The sequence below is a fragment of the Nyctibius grandis genome, chromosome 26, assembly GCF_013368605.1.
Source record: "Nyctibius grandis isolate bNycGra1 chromosome 26, bNycGra1.pri, whole genome shotgun sequence".
NCBI classification, from domain to species: Eukaryota; Metazoa; Chordata; class Aves; order Nyctibiiformes; family Nyctibiidae; genus Nyctibius; species Nyctibius grandis.
Genome location: NC_090683.1, coordinates 1,993,422 through 2,006,427, shown reverse-complemented (window position 1 = coordinate 2,006,427; position 13,006 = coordinate 1,993,422). Strand labels below are relative to the sequence as shown.

General features: G+C 48.6%; 1 protein-coding gene across 4 annotated transcripts in view; it reads left to right on the top strand.

Annotated features, from left to right (window-relative positions):
- The first annotated feature begins 499 nt into the window (after positions 1–499).
- The window catches only part of GJC1 (gap junction protein gamma 1), a 30,645-nt gene continuing 18,138 nt past the window's right edge, over positions 500–13,006 (top strand). For all 4 annotated transcript variants that reach the window (XM_068418580.1, XM_068418579.1, XM_068418576.1 and 1 more), the window contains exon 1: positions 500–684. The gene's annotated coding sequence lies outside the window, so the exon portion shown is untranslated. The remainder of the gene's footprint in view (positions 685–13,006) is intronic.

The following is a 13,006-nucleotide window of genomic DNA, read 5'->3' as shown; positions in this document are numbered from 1 at the left end:
CCAGCCATCAGCCCAGTTACCAAACCCCACCTTTCTTCAGGTCATTTAAAAGGGGAAAAGCTGTTGTTTTCTGTCAAGATTTGTGATTAGGAAAATGAAGGGTGCCCTTCCCTGTATTTTTGATTCTTTCCGAGCATATTCCAAAGTTATGCTTGTGCTTTCCTAGGGGAAGCTCTGGTCTGTGAAGCGGGATATGTAAGAATTTTTAAAAGAAAATGAGTATACGAGCACCCAGGTAATTTGAGCCTTATTGTGCCGTTCCTTATTCGCCCCATATGCCTGCAACCAGCCGAAAGTCCCGTATTTCCAGCAATCCTAAAATTAACTCCAGTGTTTCTGCTGTTCTAAAAAAGCAGGAGGGGACGATGTTTTGTTTTCCCTCTCGTGTCGCGCTGGTGACTGAAGCGGATCCGGAGGGCTTGGCGGTGGGTGGGGTGAACCGTTACATATTTTCAGTGTCTGACGAATGCGCAGGCTGCTCGACGTCCGTCCTTCTCCTCTCTCTCTGGTCAGCGGCAAAAGCTCCTAACGAGTTGACGCTCCTGATGATTAAAGCCGAGGTAGAGTAGTTTGAGCGCAGGGATTTTCCGTGCGACAGCGCAACGGGGGATCCTTTATGGCCAGGGGCTTCTGACCATGTCTGCGGCCGAGGAGGAGGCGAGGGGGCTCGGAGCAGAAGCTCAGGTGAGCTGGGGTTGATGGTGTGCTGGGAGCGGGCAGCGTGGCTGCGTGCTCCGGGTCAGTTGTGCTGAGTGTGGGTGTCTGCCCTGGGAGCATTTCTGTGGTTCCTTGTGAGAAAACGAGCCCTTTGCAGTGTAGTTCTTGAAAAACGGTTGTTTGACGGGCATTTCTGTATTGAAACGGCACAAGATGGGGCAAAAAGAGACAAGGAGCATATTTTAATACGCTTTCACACATGTGTTTGAAGGTTTGTGTTTCAGATTGAAGTGAAACTTGTTTTACAAGGACCCTCGTTTTTTTCAGCTGCGTTGAAAACGCGTCCAGCTGCTGTTCGTTGTGGCGACTTGGGGTCATCGCCCAGCTTCTCTCATCCTCGCTGTGGCTTTTAAAACTGGCTTGATCGAGTTTTAGGTCAGTTTGAATCGTGAAAAGTTATTAAAGAAATCTTAATGGCTGGCTGTACCCTTATCGAAGGGACTGCCTTTAGTGCTTTTAAGGGTAGAATTGCAAGTTTGTGTTATCCCTGATGCAGTGGACTACTGAGTTATACCTAATAGATAATATTTTCATTTAAAAAACTGTTCTCTTAATTGATGCAACAACATTAAGATTTTTGGGCTTTTTAAAGCAACCCACAGGTCTGAATGCATGATGATAAATGAGGAATTGTCATGAAATACCTGGTTTCTAGATGGCTTCCGTTGGTACCCATCCTTAGCCCTTCATTAGTGATTGCTTCTGCTTGTTACTTCGAAGCGAACATCCAAGTCGTCACAGATAACGTGCAAGTGATGCAAATATTAGTAAATAACTGAAAAATCGGGGTCACAGACTGCGAGTTAGAGAGGAGCCCCGAAAGGGTTGGGAAGCCTGCTGACAGTGAGGACTTCCAGCTCTCCTAACAAAGGGAAGGTTAAAAGCAAACTTGTTACCAGTTTATGAGCGCGGTTGAGAGGACGAAGGTGTAGCAAGGCAGTGATCAGGTGCCAGGCAAGTTTAGACCAATTTTAAGAATTTAGCAAAGATTTTAGTACCTACTGAAGAGTTTTAACTGTAGACACAGTTTTTTTCTGAGGAATTTTCTGTGTTTCAAAAGGCAATTGGTTTGAGAATTGTGTTACTTAGGTGAAACTTTATCTTATGAAAAGGTCTTTGCTGGCTTTAATCTGTGTGGTTTTATAGCTGACAAGGGCAAGATTCAAGAGGAAAACACTGATGGAGAGTTTGCAATGAATTTTAACACGCAGACTTGTTGACTTAGTCATTTACTGCCTGCCAGCAACTTCTGTGAGTCCAAAAAACCCCCAAACTCTCCCTAAAGCATCACTTTTTGCCAAGCGAAGGATGATGTAGTGCCTGCAATTGTACGTAGGTGTCATTCAGCCACTTAACACCAACAAAGCAACCTAGAAACGTGCTGTCAGGAGTCGTTTGATCCTGAAAGCGCCTACATTGGTGGGTACGTTGTGGACCAGGTTACCAACACTCCTGTGCCGGAGCCAGCAGGCGCTCGTGCTGCGGCTGCCGCTTCTTTTTTGCCCGAGCTGCGATGCTGGGGAGCGAGGACTCGTTACAGCGCAGTGAGCTTTCACCCGAGAGCTGCTAAAGCACAGCAGGGTCTGTGCGAGCCGGGAACGGGGGATCCCAAGCAGGCTGTGCTCATCAGGTTGAATTTTGGTGATTTGCCAGCGTTCCCGTCACAGTCAGCAGTACCTGCGAGGCGCTGCGTGGCTGAGAAAAGTTATGAAATCGGTCTGTAGCCTCATTAGCATCGAGCTGGGAAGAGGGAGGCAAGTTTGGGGCTCTTTCCTAACGTCACTTCAGATTTTCACTGTCTCTTTTTTAACCATCGGCGAGTTGCGGCAGGTACCTCGTTATTGCCAGTTGCTCAGACAAGATTCTCTGAATAGAGAACTCGGACAAGGGTAACGATTGTTAAGGAGTTGGAGTAAAAGCCTCGGCAGATAATGGACCCCTTTGTTGTCTGGCCGCTCTGTGGTCCGTCCGAGAGGATGGGCGCTGCTGTCTCATTAGGAGGAAGGTGATTCTTGCTTCCCACCCTGCTTCCAGCTTTTGTTTTTTGTGCTGCCGCTCCACAAAGTGCTTTATAGAGTTTGTGCTCCAGATTATTTTGGTTTTTAAACCAGTTAATAGGAAGTAAATTATTCCCGTGAAAAAAAGTTCCATTAATATTTCCTACTTTTCATACATTTCCCCTTCTCCTTACGCTTGCTCTAACACTGCTGACCTGCATGGGCAAGCACGATCCTTCCTAGCACCCCTGCCCAGCGCATCGGCAGACTCCCTGAATTACAGATGCACCTCCAAAAACCGCTCGCTGGGCCGCAGCCCGGTCAGCCCCTCGAGGGGGCCAAACCAGGACAGAAACGACCCCGTTTGCCGTGCTTTGTCAGTGATATTTTATTGCAGAACACCGCGTCGTTATCAGCCTTTCCAGCTGGTCTTTGCACTTCCCGCAAGCAGCAGGAGTGGAATTCCACTGTCCCGTGCTTGTGCCGTGTAATAATGTGCTACGCTTTTTTTGACTCAAGTTGTGGTTAATAATGGTCAAATTCTATTAAATCACCTTTCACTTGCTCTGTTCAGTGTTGCTTGATGTCTAAATTCTGCCTCTGGAAAAAAAAACATACTTATTAAATATCTAAATTATCTATTCACTGGCCATTCTTCATCACTTCAACCACTTCACACTGGTTGTGGTAGGCTGCTCGCTTTTTGTTAAAAATGAATTTACCTTCAAAGCGCTCCTCGGAGGGGGAGAAGGCAAATGTTAGATTTCCTTTCCTGACCTCCTCGTAACGGTGAACCGTTACCACTGCTGCGGTAGTGACGCACGGTTCTCCCCCAGCTGTGGGATTTTTAACAACTTGGTTTTCTTTTGTTTCAAACAAAGATTTAAGGCAAAAGTTCCCGGATGCCCTATGGGCTGAACTGACATATGGCTGGGCAGTTGTGACGTGACGAGGTATTTTATGGTAAAGAAAATACTGAAAATGGTCAATATTGTAGCAAAAATAATTCCCTTTTCCTTCTGCAAAGGTAGATGACTTAGATCTGTACCTCAACATTGGCTAATAATTCCTTAATGGTTACATTTAGATCCCAGGGCTTTAAGTAATAACACAAGTGACAAGGTTTTCTGACTCTAGAAATAAAAAGCTATATTTGGGAAAAAAAACGAATAGTATATTTACAGACAAAACTGTCTTAAGGGAAATGTGATGGAAAAATTGAGTCAGACGAGCTGATGTATGAGGCATTTCCCTATGGAGTCATTGGGCTGAAAAATGGTTTATATGCCTAAACTTGAACAGATGCTTCGACACACACACACATAATCCCCCCCCTTGTTTAGTATTAGCAGTTCTGTTCATACCACTGTGATTAATTCACCAACCAGCCTGTTTCAGTCTCTTTTCCGCCGGCTACGGGGTTATTTCCAGATCATCCAGGTACTTAAGCCCGTGCCTAACTGTAAATATGCGAGCAGCCTGCTGATGAGCAGGATTTCTTTCAGGCTTTACATTAGGCATGTGCTTAAGTGACTCACTGACCTGGGATTTACATTTTTACACAGGAGTGAAGGATTTCTCCTTATTACCTTGCTCAGATGAAAATCGTTGGAGTCAGCCAGCTTTTTTGCCTAAATAAGGACATGATACCAGCTTTCGGCTCTTACGGATATTAGTTCCACCTTTTTAGTTACAAATTTGTCAGGAAACAATTCTGAGTGTGCGTGCCTGACCTCGTTTGAGATACTGTTGAAGTACTAAGAGAAGACATACATATGGATGGCGAGCAGGTTGCGCTTACTGTTCTTTTTGGTACGGATATTGCGTTCGGTGGGGCTGGAGAGGTGGCTGACAATTACATTGGATTATTTTTCTTTTGGGTACCCGTTGCTGTGTTCCCCTGGGCCGTTAAATCTTCTTTCCCAGGGTTGTTTTACTTGCCTTGTAGGTAGCTGTGCACAGCGCTTCATCTCTCCTAAAGGTCCCTTTCCAGAAAATGCAGCGTGTTGGAGCCGGTTGTTTCCACTTTGCTTTTCTGATCGAGCTAAACTGATGAAGGAACGTGGAAAAATGATTGCTGGGTCTAAACTTAATGACTTCTGGGTCTAAACCTGATGATTTAGAATCATAGAATCATGGAATCATTTTGGTTGGAAAGGACCTTTAAGATCATCGAGTCCAACCGTTAACCCGGCACTGCCAAGGCCACCACTAACCCATGGCCCTCAGCACCACATCTCCATGGCTTTTAAATCCCCCCAGGGATGGGGACTCCACCACTGCCCTGGGCAGCCTGTGCCAGTGCTTGACAACCCTTTCGGGGAGGACATTGTCCCTGATCTCCAATCTAAACCTCCCCTGGCACAACTTGAGGCCGTTTCCTCTCGTCCCATCGCTTGTTCCTTGGGAGAAGAGACCGACCCCCCCCTCGCTACACCCTCCTTTCAGGCAGTTGTAGAGAGCGAGAAGGTCTCCCCTCAGCCTCCTTTTCTCCAGGCTAAACCCCCCCAGGTCCCTCAGCCGCTCCCCATCACACTTGTGCTCCAGACCCTTCCCCAGCTCTGTTGCCCTTCTCTGGACTCGCTCCAGCACCTCAAGCTCTTTCTTGTCGTGAGGGGCCCAAAACTGCACCCAGGATTCGAGGTGTGAATTTCTGGGTCTAAACCTGATGATTTCTGGGTCTAAACCTGGGTCTAGCTGTGGTGCGCCTCGGGAATACACAGCTGTGGGCTGAGTGATGATGTTTGCGGCATCAGGGGATGTTGACTCCTCCTTGCGGTGACATCCCAGCGTCGGACACTCGTGAGTGGTGCAGCCGTGCCAGACTCCGGTATAACAAATCATCATCTCTAAAGTTCTGTATCTCTCTTGTGCTTAAAATAGTAGAGAGCCTGGAAGGGTGATGTGTTTCGTGTGTGTAGATGGTTTCCATGCTACCTCGAGGGTGAGTTTCTGACTCCTGGTTAACTCCTGGAAGCCTCGCTCTGTTACGGGTTCAGGGACGCAGCTGACAAGTAACACTGCGTAACCCAGAGGCCTGAGGGTAGAGAAGGCAAGGGGCTGGGTGGTAGATCGTGCGCGTGGGGCTGGCCCCAATGTTAATACTTTTTTTAAATGGCGTAAAAATAAACTTATTAAGGTTCTTCATGTGTGTCTTGCAGGTGTGCTGCCTTGCATGCAGCGTCTCCTCCTAAAAATCTGAAAATCTCCTGATTTTCACGGTGAACATAGTTAAGTAGTTGAGAAATGGCTGAATTTTAATTACAGCAGATATTAATTCACGAGAGTTACTTAGCTGACATTCAAATATGTAGTTAAACTGTTTTTAGAAGGAGAAGAATTTTTGTAGTGGAAACAGGGATATTAACAAAGTAAAATCAAATGGAAGTGTTTGGGAGGAAGGACGCACTGATCTTCCATGTAGCCATGTGGAAATGATCTTCTTTATTCCCTGGTTCATGCAAAATCTTCCCTCCTGGACAGTTCACTTGACACGTCCACCTCTGTGGCCATACCCAGCTCGATTTGTATTCCTCAGCCTGCTCTTGCTCTCTTTGCAATCTGTGGCAACACTGTTATCGATCGGGGTGGCTCCAAAATCCAATTCCCTGGAGGATTGTGCTGGAGAGTTATCGACAGGAATAAATCGTTGCTGCCCTTCAAGTGTGCCGGTTGTGTGAGATTTGTCGGACAAGTAAACACTGAATACCAGTCGACTGTAACTTAACGATTAGTACCTTGAGGTATCAATTTTTTTCCTGTTGGCTTTCGCTGGCGCCTCTCTTTTAGCTGATTCATTGCCGTGCTCTGCCCACAGCCCCCTGGGGAGACCCTCGCTCCTGGCTCCTGTCAAGCAGCCGCGCTGGGCCGGGCTGGATGCCGTACGCCGTGGCCGGGATGTGGGTGGACCACGGTTGCTCACGGTGATGCAGTGGTGTGCGCTGTTCATGTGCTCGTCCTTCCCCAACGCTGGTGAAATGACTTTCTGGACCGTGCTGAGCAGTGCTGGAGCTTTCATGGAGCAGCCTGACGGCCCCGAGATCTCCTGCTGGCTGAGGCCATCTCAGGGCACATATTTTTTTAGTGTGAAATTGAGATTTATATTTTTATTCAATGTGTGCATGACTTTATGTATATGGAATTTCATCTGCCATTTTATCACCAGGTTACTTAGAGTTACAAGGTCCTTCTGCTGTTCTTCATGGTTACTTATCTTCCTTGCCTTGAATATCCTTGGCCGCATCCTACCTGCCTCGCTGTTGTGCTTTACTCAAACAACGTCCTGGTCCAGCACAGGTCCCAGCCTCTCTCCCTGTGAAACTCCACTGCGACCTCCCTCCCTTGCAGGAAATGACCGGTTACTCCTACTCTTTGTTATCTTTCCCCCAGTTGTTTATCCACGCAGGGACAGTCCCTTTTCCGGTGTGGCCTTTTGGTGTCCCTACGAGAAGCCTTGGATGAGAGAGACTCACAGATCTTAAAAATCCAGGTACTCTGGAGCCTGCTGTGAGGCTGGAAGTCCCTTTACAGAAGCCACGATGACTTTTCCCCCCGCTATACCATATTTATACAGATATATCAATTGTCCACTAATTCTAGTCTGTATAACATTGACTAATTAGTCCTGTATGAATGTTGGCTTTGGAGGCTGCAGTTTACCAGGATTTTCTTCGCAGCCCTTGTCTTAGAGTTGACATGACACTTGCCTCCGTGTACCGAGGTGATTTTAAGAAAGGCTGTAACCAGGGTTCCAGCTCCGAGCTCCGTTAACCTCTCTGGTGAATGCCACCCCGTCCTCCCTGCCCGCTACTCTTCATTTTAGCTCTTTATTCTGTCACCTCCTCGCCAGTCACTTCAGCGTGAGCTGGTTTCCCAGAGAGTCCCTGGAGGAATGAGGCCGGCGAGGCGGCTGGGTCTGTCTCTGGTTTTGTGGGGAGGTGTGTGAAGAAGTCACGTCACTTTTCCTGTGTGGCATCGTCGTCTCTTTCAGTAGCGTTAAGAAATGAACCCGTTCCTGGTGGTGACCTTCTGCGGGGAGGCTCCCTCAGGATGCCGGTGGGTATCTGAAGTGGTAACAGAGTGATGGGGGAGGAACTATTTTAGACATAGGATAGATGGTGGCAGCGTGGCCAGCAGGTCGAGGGAGGGGATGCTCCCCCTCTGCTCTGCTCTGGTGAACCCCCTCCAGCGTCCAGCTCTGGGGTCCCCAGCACAGGACAGACATGGACCTGTTGAAGCGGGTCCAGAGGAGGGGCATGGAAATGGTCTGAGGGCTGGAACAGCTCTGCTGTGGAGAGGGTCTGAGTTGGTTGTTCAGCCTGGAGAAGAGAAAGCTCCAGGGAGACCTTACTGTGGCCATTCAGTACTTAAAGGGGGCTTGTAAGAAAGACGGAGAGAGACTTTTTACCAGGGCCTGTATGACAGGACATGGGGCAACGGTTTTACACTGACAGAGGGCAGGGTTGGACTGGATATAAGGAAGAAATGTTTTACCACAGGGGTGGTGAGACCCTGGCCCAGGTTGCGTAGAGAAGCTGTGGCTGCCCCCTCCCTGGCAGTGCTCAAGGCCAGGTTGGATGGGGCTTGGAGCAACCTGGTCTGGTGGAAGGTGTCCCTGCCTGTGGCAGGGGGTTGGAACTGGATGGGCTTTAAGGTCCCTTCCAACCCAAACCAGTCTGTGAGTCTATGAACTTGGCAGAGTAGGTAGGAGTTGCCTTAGTGAGAGAATCCATCACTTACTACGTTTCTTATTAGGAGTTACCTTGCTTGCAGCTAATCCCCCTTTTCTTCCAGTGAATGAGGAGATGTGATACAGTAGATGCTCAAGTATCCTTTGTACTAAGAATATTTTTGCAATCAAACCTCCTCAGCTCTCCATTAGAAAATGGTTGGGCCCCGTGTGCACACCAGTGATTTAACCCTTCAGAGAACTGGTGAAGTGACAGCTGGTGTAGCTGGTGACAGATCTTTGAATGTGTGCTAGGAGGAATAGGAAGTCTGTGCCTGCGTTCATCACTAAAGCAATCAAGTGAGTTAACATTTTTTGTCTCTACTTCATATTTTCCTGTGAATGTTTCATTCTGGTAACGCAGATGGGAAATTACTTGTATCCAGGCTTGCCTTAGCCAGACTTCGGAGTGAACCAGGTTGTCCAAAGGCTGCAGAGGCCACCAGGAGATTCTCTTGTTGGTGCAGGTTCTGTTGTTATATGCTTGTCTCATTTTCTTTTAATTATTAGAAAAGTAAGGTTTTTTACACTCTTTGGTGTTCTGGATATTTTTCAAAGTAAGATCTTTTAAGGCCAGACCGCTGACCTGGCCAGTGCTTTATAATCCAGTTTATGCTGATGCCCACTTTGTGTTGAGACGGCGAGTTGTGATTTCTCCGTGGTCTTGCTAAATGACGGTGATCTGCTGTCTCCTGCTTGGAGCTTGAAGAGGATGTGTACAGAACAAGTAACTAACGACGCTGTGTCAAGATGTGTAACCACCCTCCTGAAATCTCGAAAGCTTGGAAATAAGAATCACAGACTCAATGAGGTTGGAAGAGCCCTCTGGGACCATCGAGTCCAACCATTGCCCTGACACCACCATGGCAACTAGACCAGGGCACTAAGGGCCATGTCCAGTCTTTTCTTAAACCCCTCCAGAGATGGTGACTCCACCACCTCCCTGGGCAGCCCCTTCCAATGGCTAATGACCCTTGCTGAGAAGAAATGCTTCCTAATGTCCAACCTGACCCTCCCCTGGCCAAGCTTGAGGCTGTGTCCTCTTGTCCTATCACTGGTTGCCTGGGAGAAGAGCCCGACTCCCACTTCACTACAACCTCCCTTCAGGTATTTGTAGACTGCAGTTGGCACTGTCGCGTTGCCCACACTTGTGCCTGTAGTATCTCAGCATGCTTTTCTCCATCCCCAGCAGGACCAAAAAGCAGTGTATGTCATAGCCTCGTCCCATTTACACTCTCATATCAAGTCACAAGCCTGACTTAAGCAGTTTACATGCGTTTGCAAGGCTAATCTGCCTTAAATTTGCTGCTAATTTTCATAATCTCTGTTGATAATAAATCTGATAAAATACATGGCCATGTCAAGCAGTCGGCTGGCAAAAAATAACCTGCCTGCTACTTTGTGCTTGGTGGAGTGTGCCTTTCTCTGTGGCACGAGGCATGGTGGGAAAAGGACTTGTAGCTTCCTCTCATAAAATAGAAGTTATTTGTGGCTATTCTCAGAAAGAAAAGAACCAGTTGGTATGTGTGTTCTTCAGCTGGTGTGGTGGAGCGTAGGGAGTTCAATCAGCGAGTGCTTTAGGTCTCTTCCCACGAGGGTCTAGAAAAGTATTCAAGTCTTTCAGAAAATGACAATTTGGGGTTTCTCATTTCACTATAGGAAATGATTTTTTTTTTTTAAGAAATAATTCACAGAGTGAATTTATGTGCGTGTTTATATTCTAAATTTTATCTTTGGCAAAATAAAACTGTTCCGACTCCTGTTGAACTCAAGCTGGAGTAAAATCTTAATGCCAGTATAATCTGCTCTGATTTACTACACTCCTTTTCTCAAAACAAATCGTACTTCAAACCGATTCACTGAAACAAAGCTCTTCCATTATTTCTGTGCTTTAGTAGCACTCGAGAGAAGTTGAAGCAGCAGGCCAGTATTTGCCAGGAGCATGCACGAGCTTGCCTGGAAGCTTGTGTTTTTGCTGCTGTCTTGTTGTAGTGGAGCCCTTGCTGTCTGCACAGCAATCTGGGAGGAGCGCAGTGTGTGGCTGTGTGTGCCCGGCACCGTGTCACTGTAGAGAGGGGTTTGATGGTCTGGCAAGACGCTGTCGCTCTGTCCTTGGCTGTAGGCGTTCCCAACACCATCCTCACAGATTGTTGTGGCGTACAGGTAAGCGACAGTGAGAAGATCAGCACTAGTGTGGGGAGCACGGCAAGGGCAGGGATCGTCCCCCTGGACTCGGCACTGGTGAGGCCGCACCTCGAATCCTGGGTGCAGTTTTGGGCCCCTCATGACAAGAAAGACCTTGAGGTGCTGGAGTGAGTCCAGAGAAGGGCAACGAAGCTGGTGAAGGGTCTGGAGCACAAGTGTGATGAGGAGCGGCTGAGGGACCTGGGGGTGTTTAGCCTGGAGAAAAGGAGGCTGAGGGGAGACCTTCTCGCTCTCTACAACTGCCTGAAAGGAGGGTGTAGCGAGGTGGGGGTCATTCTCTTCTCCCAGGGAACAAGTGATGGGACGAGAGGAAACGGCCTCAGGTTGTGCCAGGGGAGGTTTAGATTGGAGATCAGGGACAATGTCTTCCCTGAAAGGGTTGTCAAGCACTGGCACAGGCTGCCCAGGGCAGTGGTGGAGTCCCCATCCCTGGGGGGATTGAAAAGCCGTGTAGATGTGGTGCTGAGGGCCATGGGTTAGTGGCGGCCTTGGCAGTGCTGGGTTAACGGTTGGGCTTGATGATCTTAAAGGTCCTTTCCAACCTAAACCATTCCATGATTCTAAGATGGGCTTCTGGCGTGGCTGGCTACCAGCCTCCTGAGTTTAGTGCTCTCTGCTTAAGGAGACGCACAGTCATGTAACATCACAGAGGTCTGCAAAGCTCTCTTGTCCTCTTCATCTCAGCAAGTGTAAAGTCCTGACCAGGTTTAGCAGAGCTATACCAAGTGCTGGATGTCTTGTCAAGCGGTTGGTGATGGGGGTTTGCAACATCCTCGTCCGCCTTCTGAACGTCCTTCCTTCTCTGTAAAGCTTAGTCATAAAGCTGCTGTTGAAAAAAACGTTAGATGAATTTGGTGCAATTTTAGGGTGACACAGTGTCTTGTGCTGGACCAGATGACAGAGCTGGGAAAGAAAAATCTGTTTTATTTTAATTTGGGTCACAGTGAAACAACTGCCATCCTTAAATGTTGCAGCATGGGTGATTGGGGACATTGTGGCAGACTGTCACTGTACGTGGTATCTGTTTTATTTGCAGGCCATTCATACTGGTTTTTGAGGCTTGTCTCTGAAGCAAACACTATCGTTGTTTCTTTTGACTGTCATAATATAGTGGTGCATGAATTAGGTGTTCATCCCCATTCGACTGTACCCAGCTCAGCCGAGTGAGAGCCTTTTGACGTACCGGAGCCGACAGAATTGCTCTCTTTTGCCTTCCTTCTCCTTTCCCGAAATGGCCGTGAGAGTGATATTTGGGTCAGTGCCTCGAGAGTGTCGTTTGCTTTTGACACTCATCCCTCTGAGCATACAGGAGGAGCCCGGTGGGGAAGTGCTGCGGTGCTGTTGGCTGCAGGGGGAATCAGGAGTAGTTAAAGGGGTGTTGGGGTTATTCGAATCGCTAATCACGTCAAGACGGAGAAATCACTCCGGTGCCTGACTGGAACGGTGTGGCCTTACCCAGCCCTCGCTGCGAGGGGGACGGAGGGACCCCGGTAAGCGCACGAACGCCCTGCCCCGCACAAGGGCTGTTGCTGTCCAGCAGCACGTGTCCCTCAGTGCCTTTGAGACACCCAACGGTACTCCAATGTTCTTCCATTTGGACCAGAGACCTTTTGGGGACCTTCTTCCCCTGTCTGGGGAAAATACGATGTTCCCTTCTGCTCTTGCTGCAGTGCTCTGGGTCTCGGCGCGGCAGGGCCCGTCCAAGGTGTCAGGGAGGGCATCGTGCTCCTGTTCCCTTCGAGTCCGTGAGCTGTTTTGCTTTGCCCGGGCTCCGCTCTGCCCCGGTGTCTCGGGGTGCAGCCCTGCGTGACGACGCTGCCCTGCAGTTTCTTTCCCTCGCTGTTTGCCAGCCGTTGAGCGTGTCCTGAAGTGAGCTGAGTGGGGGGGTTCATCGGTAGGTGTGCGCAGGAGCCCCAGCCCCGCTGTCCATCGCGCTCGGTTGCTTTGGAGTGGTGCTGGTCACTTAACACCCGCCTTTTGCATCATCCCCACTGCGTCTTTCCCATCTTTCCTCTGCCATTGCCCATATTTGTTAAAATAACTGCTGAGAGCACAGGTGCAATAGTCAGCAGTACAATGTTTTTCATATTTTAATCATGTATTGTGTTTCTGTCATGCCAGTGCTAGTGGAAGTGCCCAGGGTGTGATGGGGGTGACTGCAGAGCAGCAGCCCGTGCTGGTTTGGGCAGTTGTCCTGCACTGTGAACGGGAGGGATCTTCGGTCGCAGTGTCACTTGCCCGTGTATTTCAAGTAACTTGTCCCCGCTCTGTTACGTTCATTCTTACAGAAAAAATTGCTTTGCTGCGGTCGTCCCAGACTCTTCCCAGTGGTACCCAGGGAATGGTGATGGGCACAGAT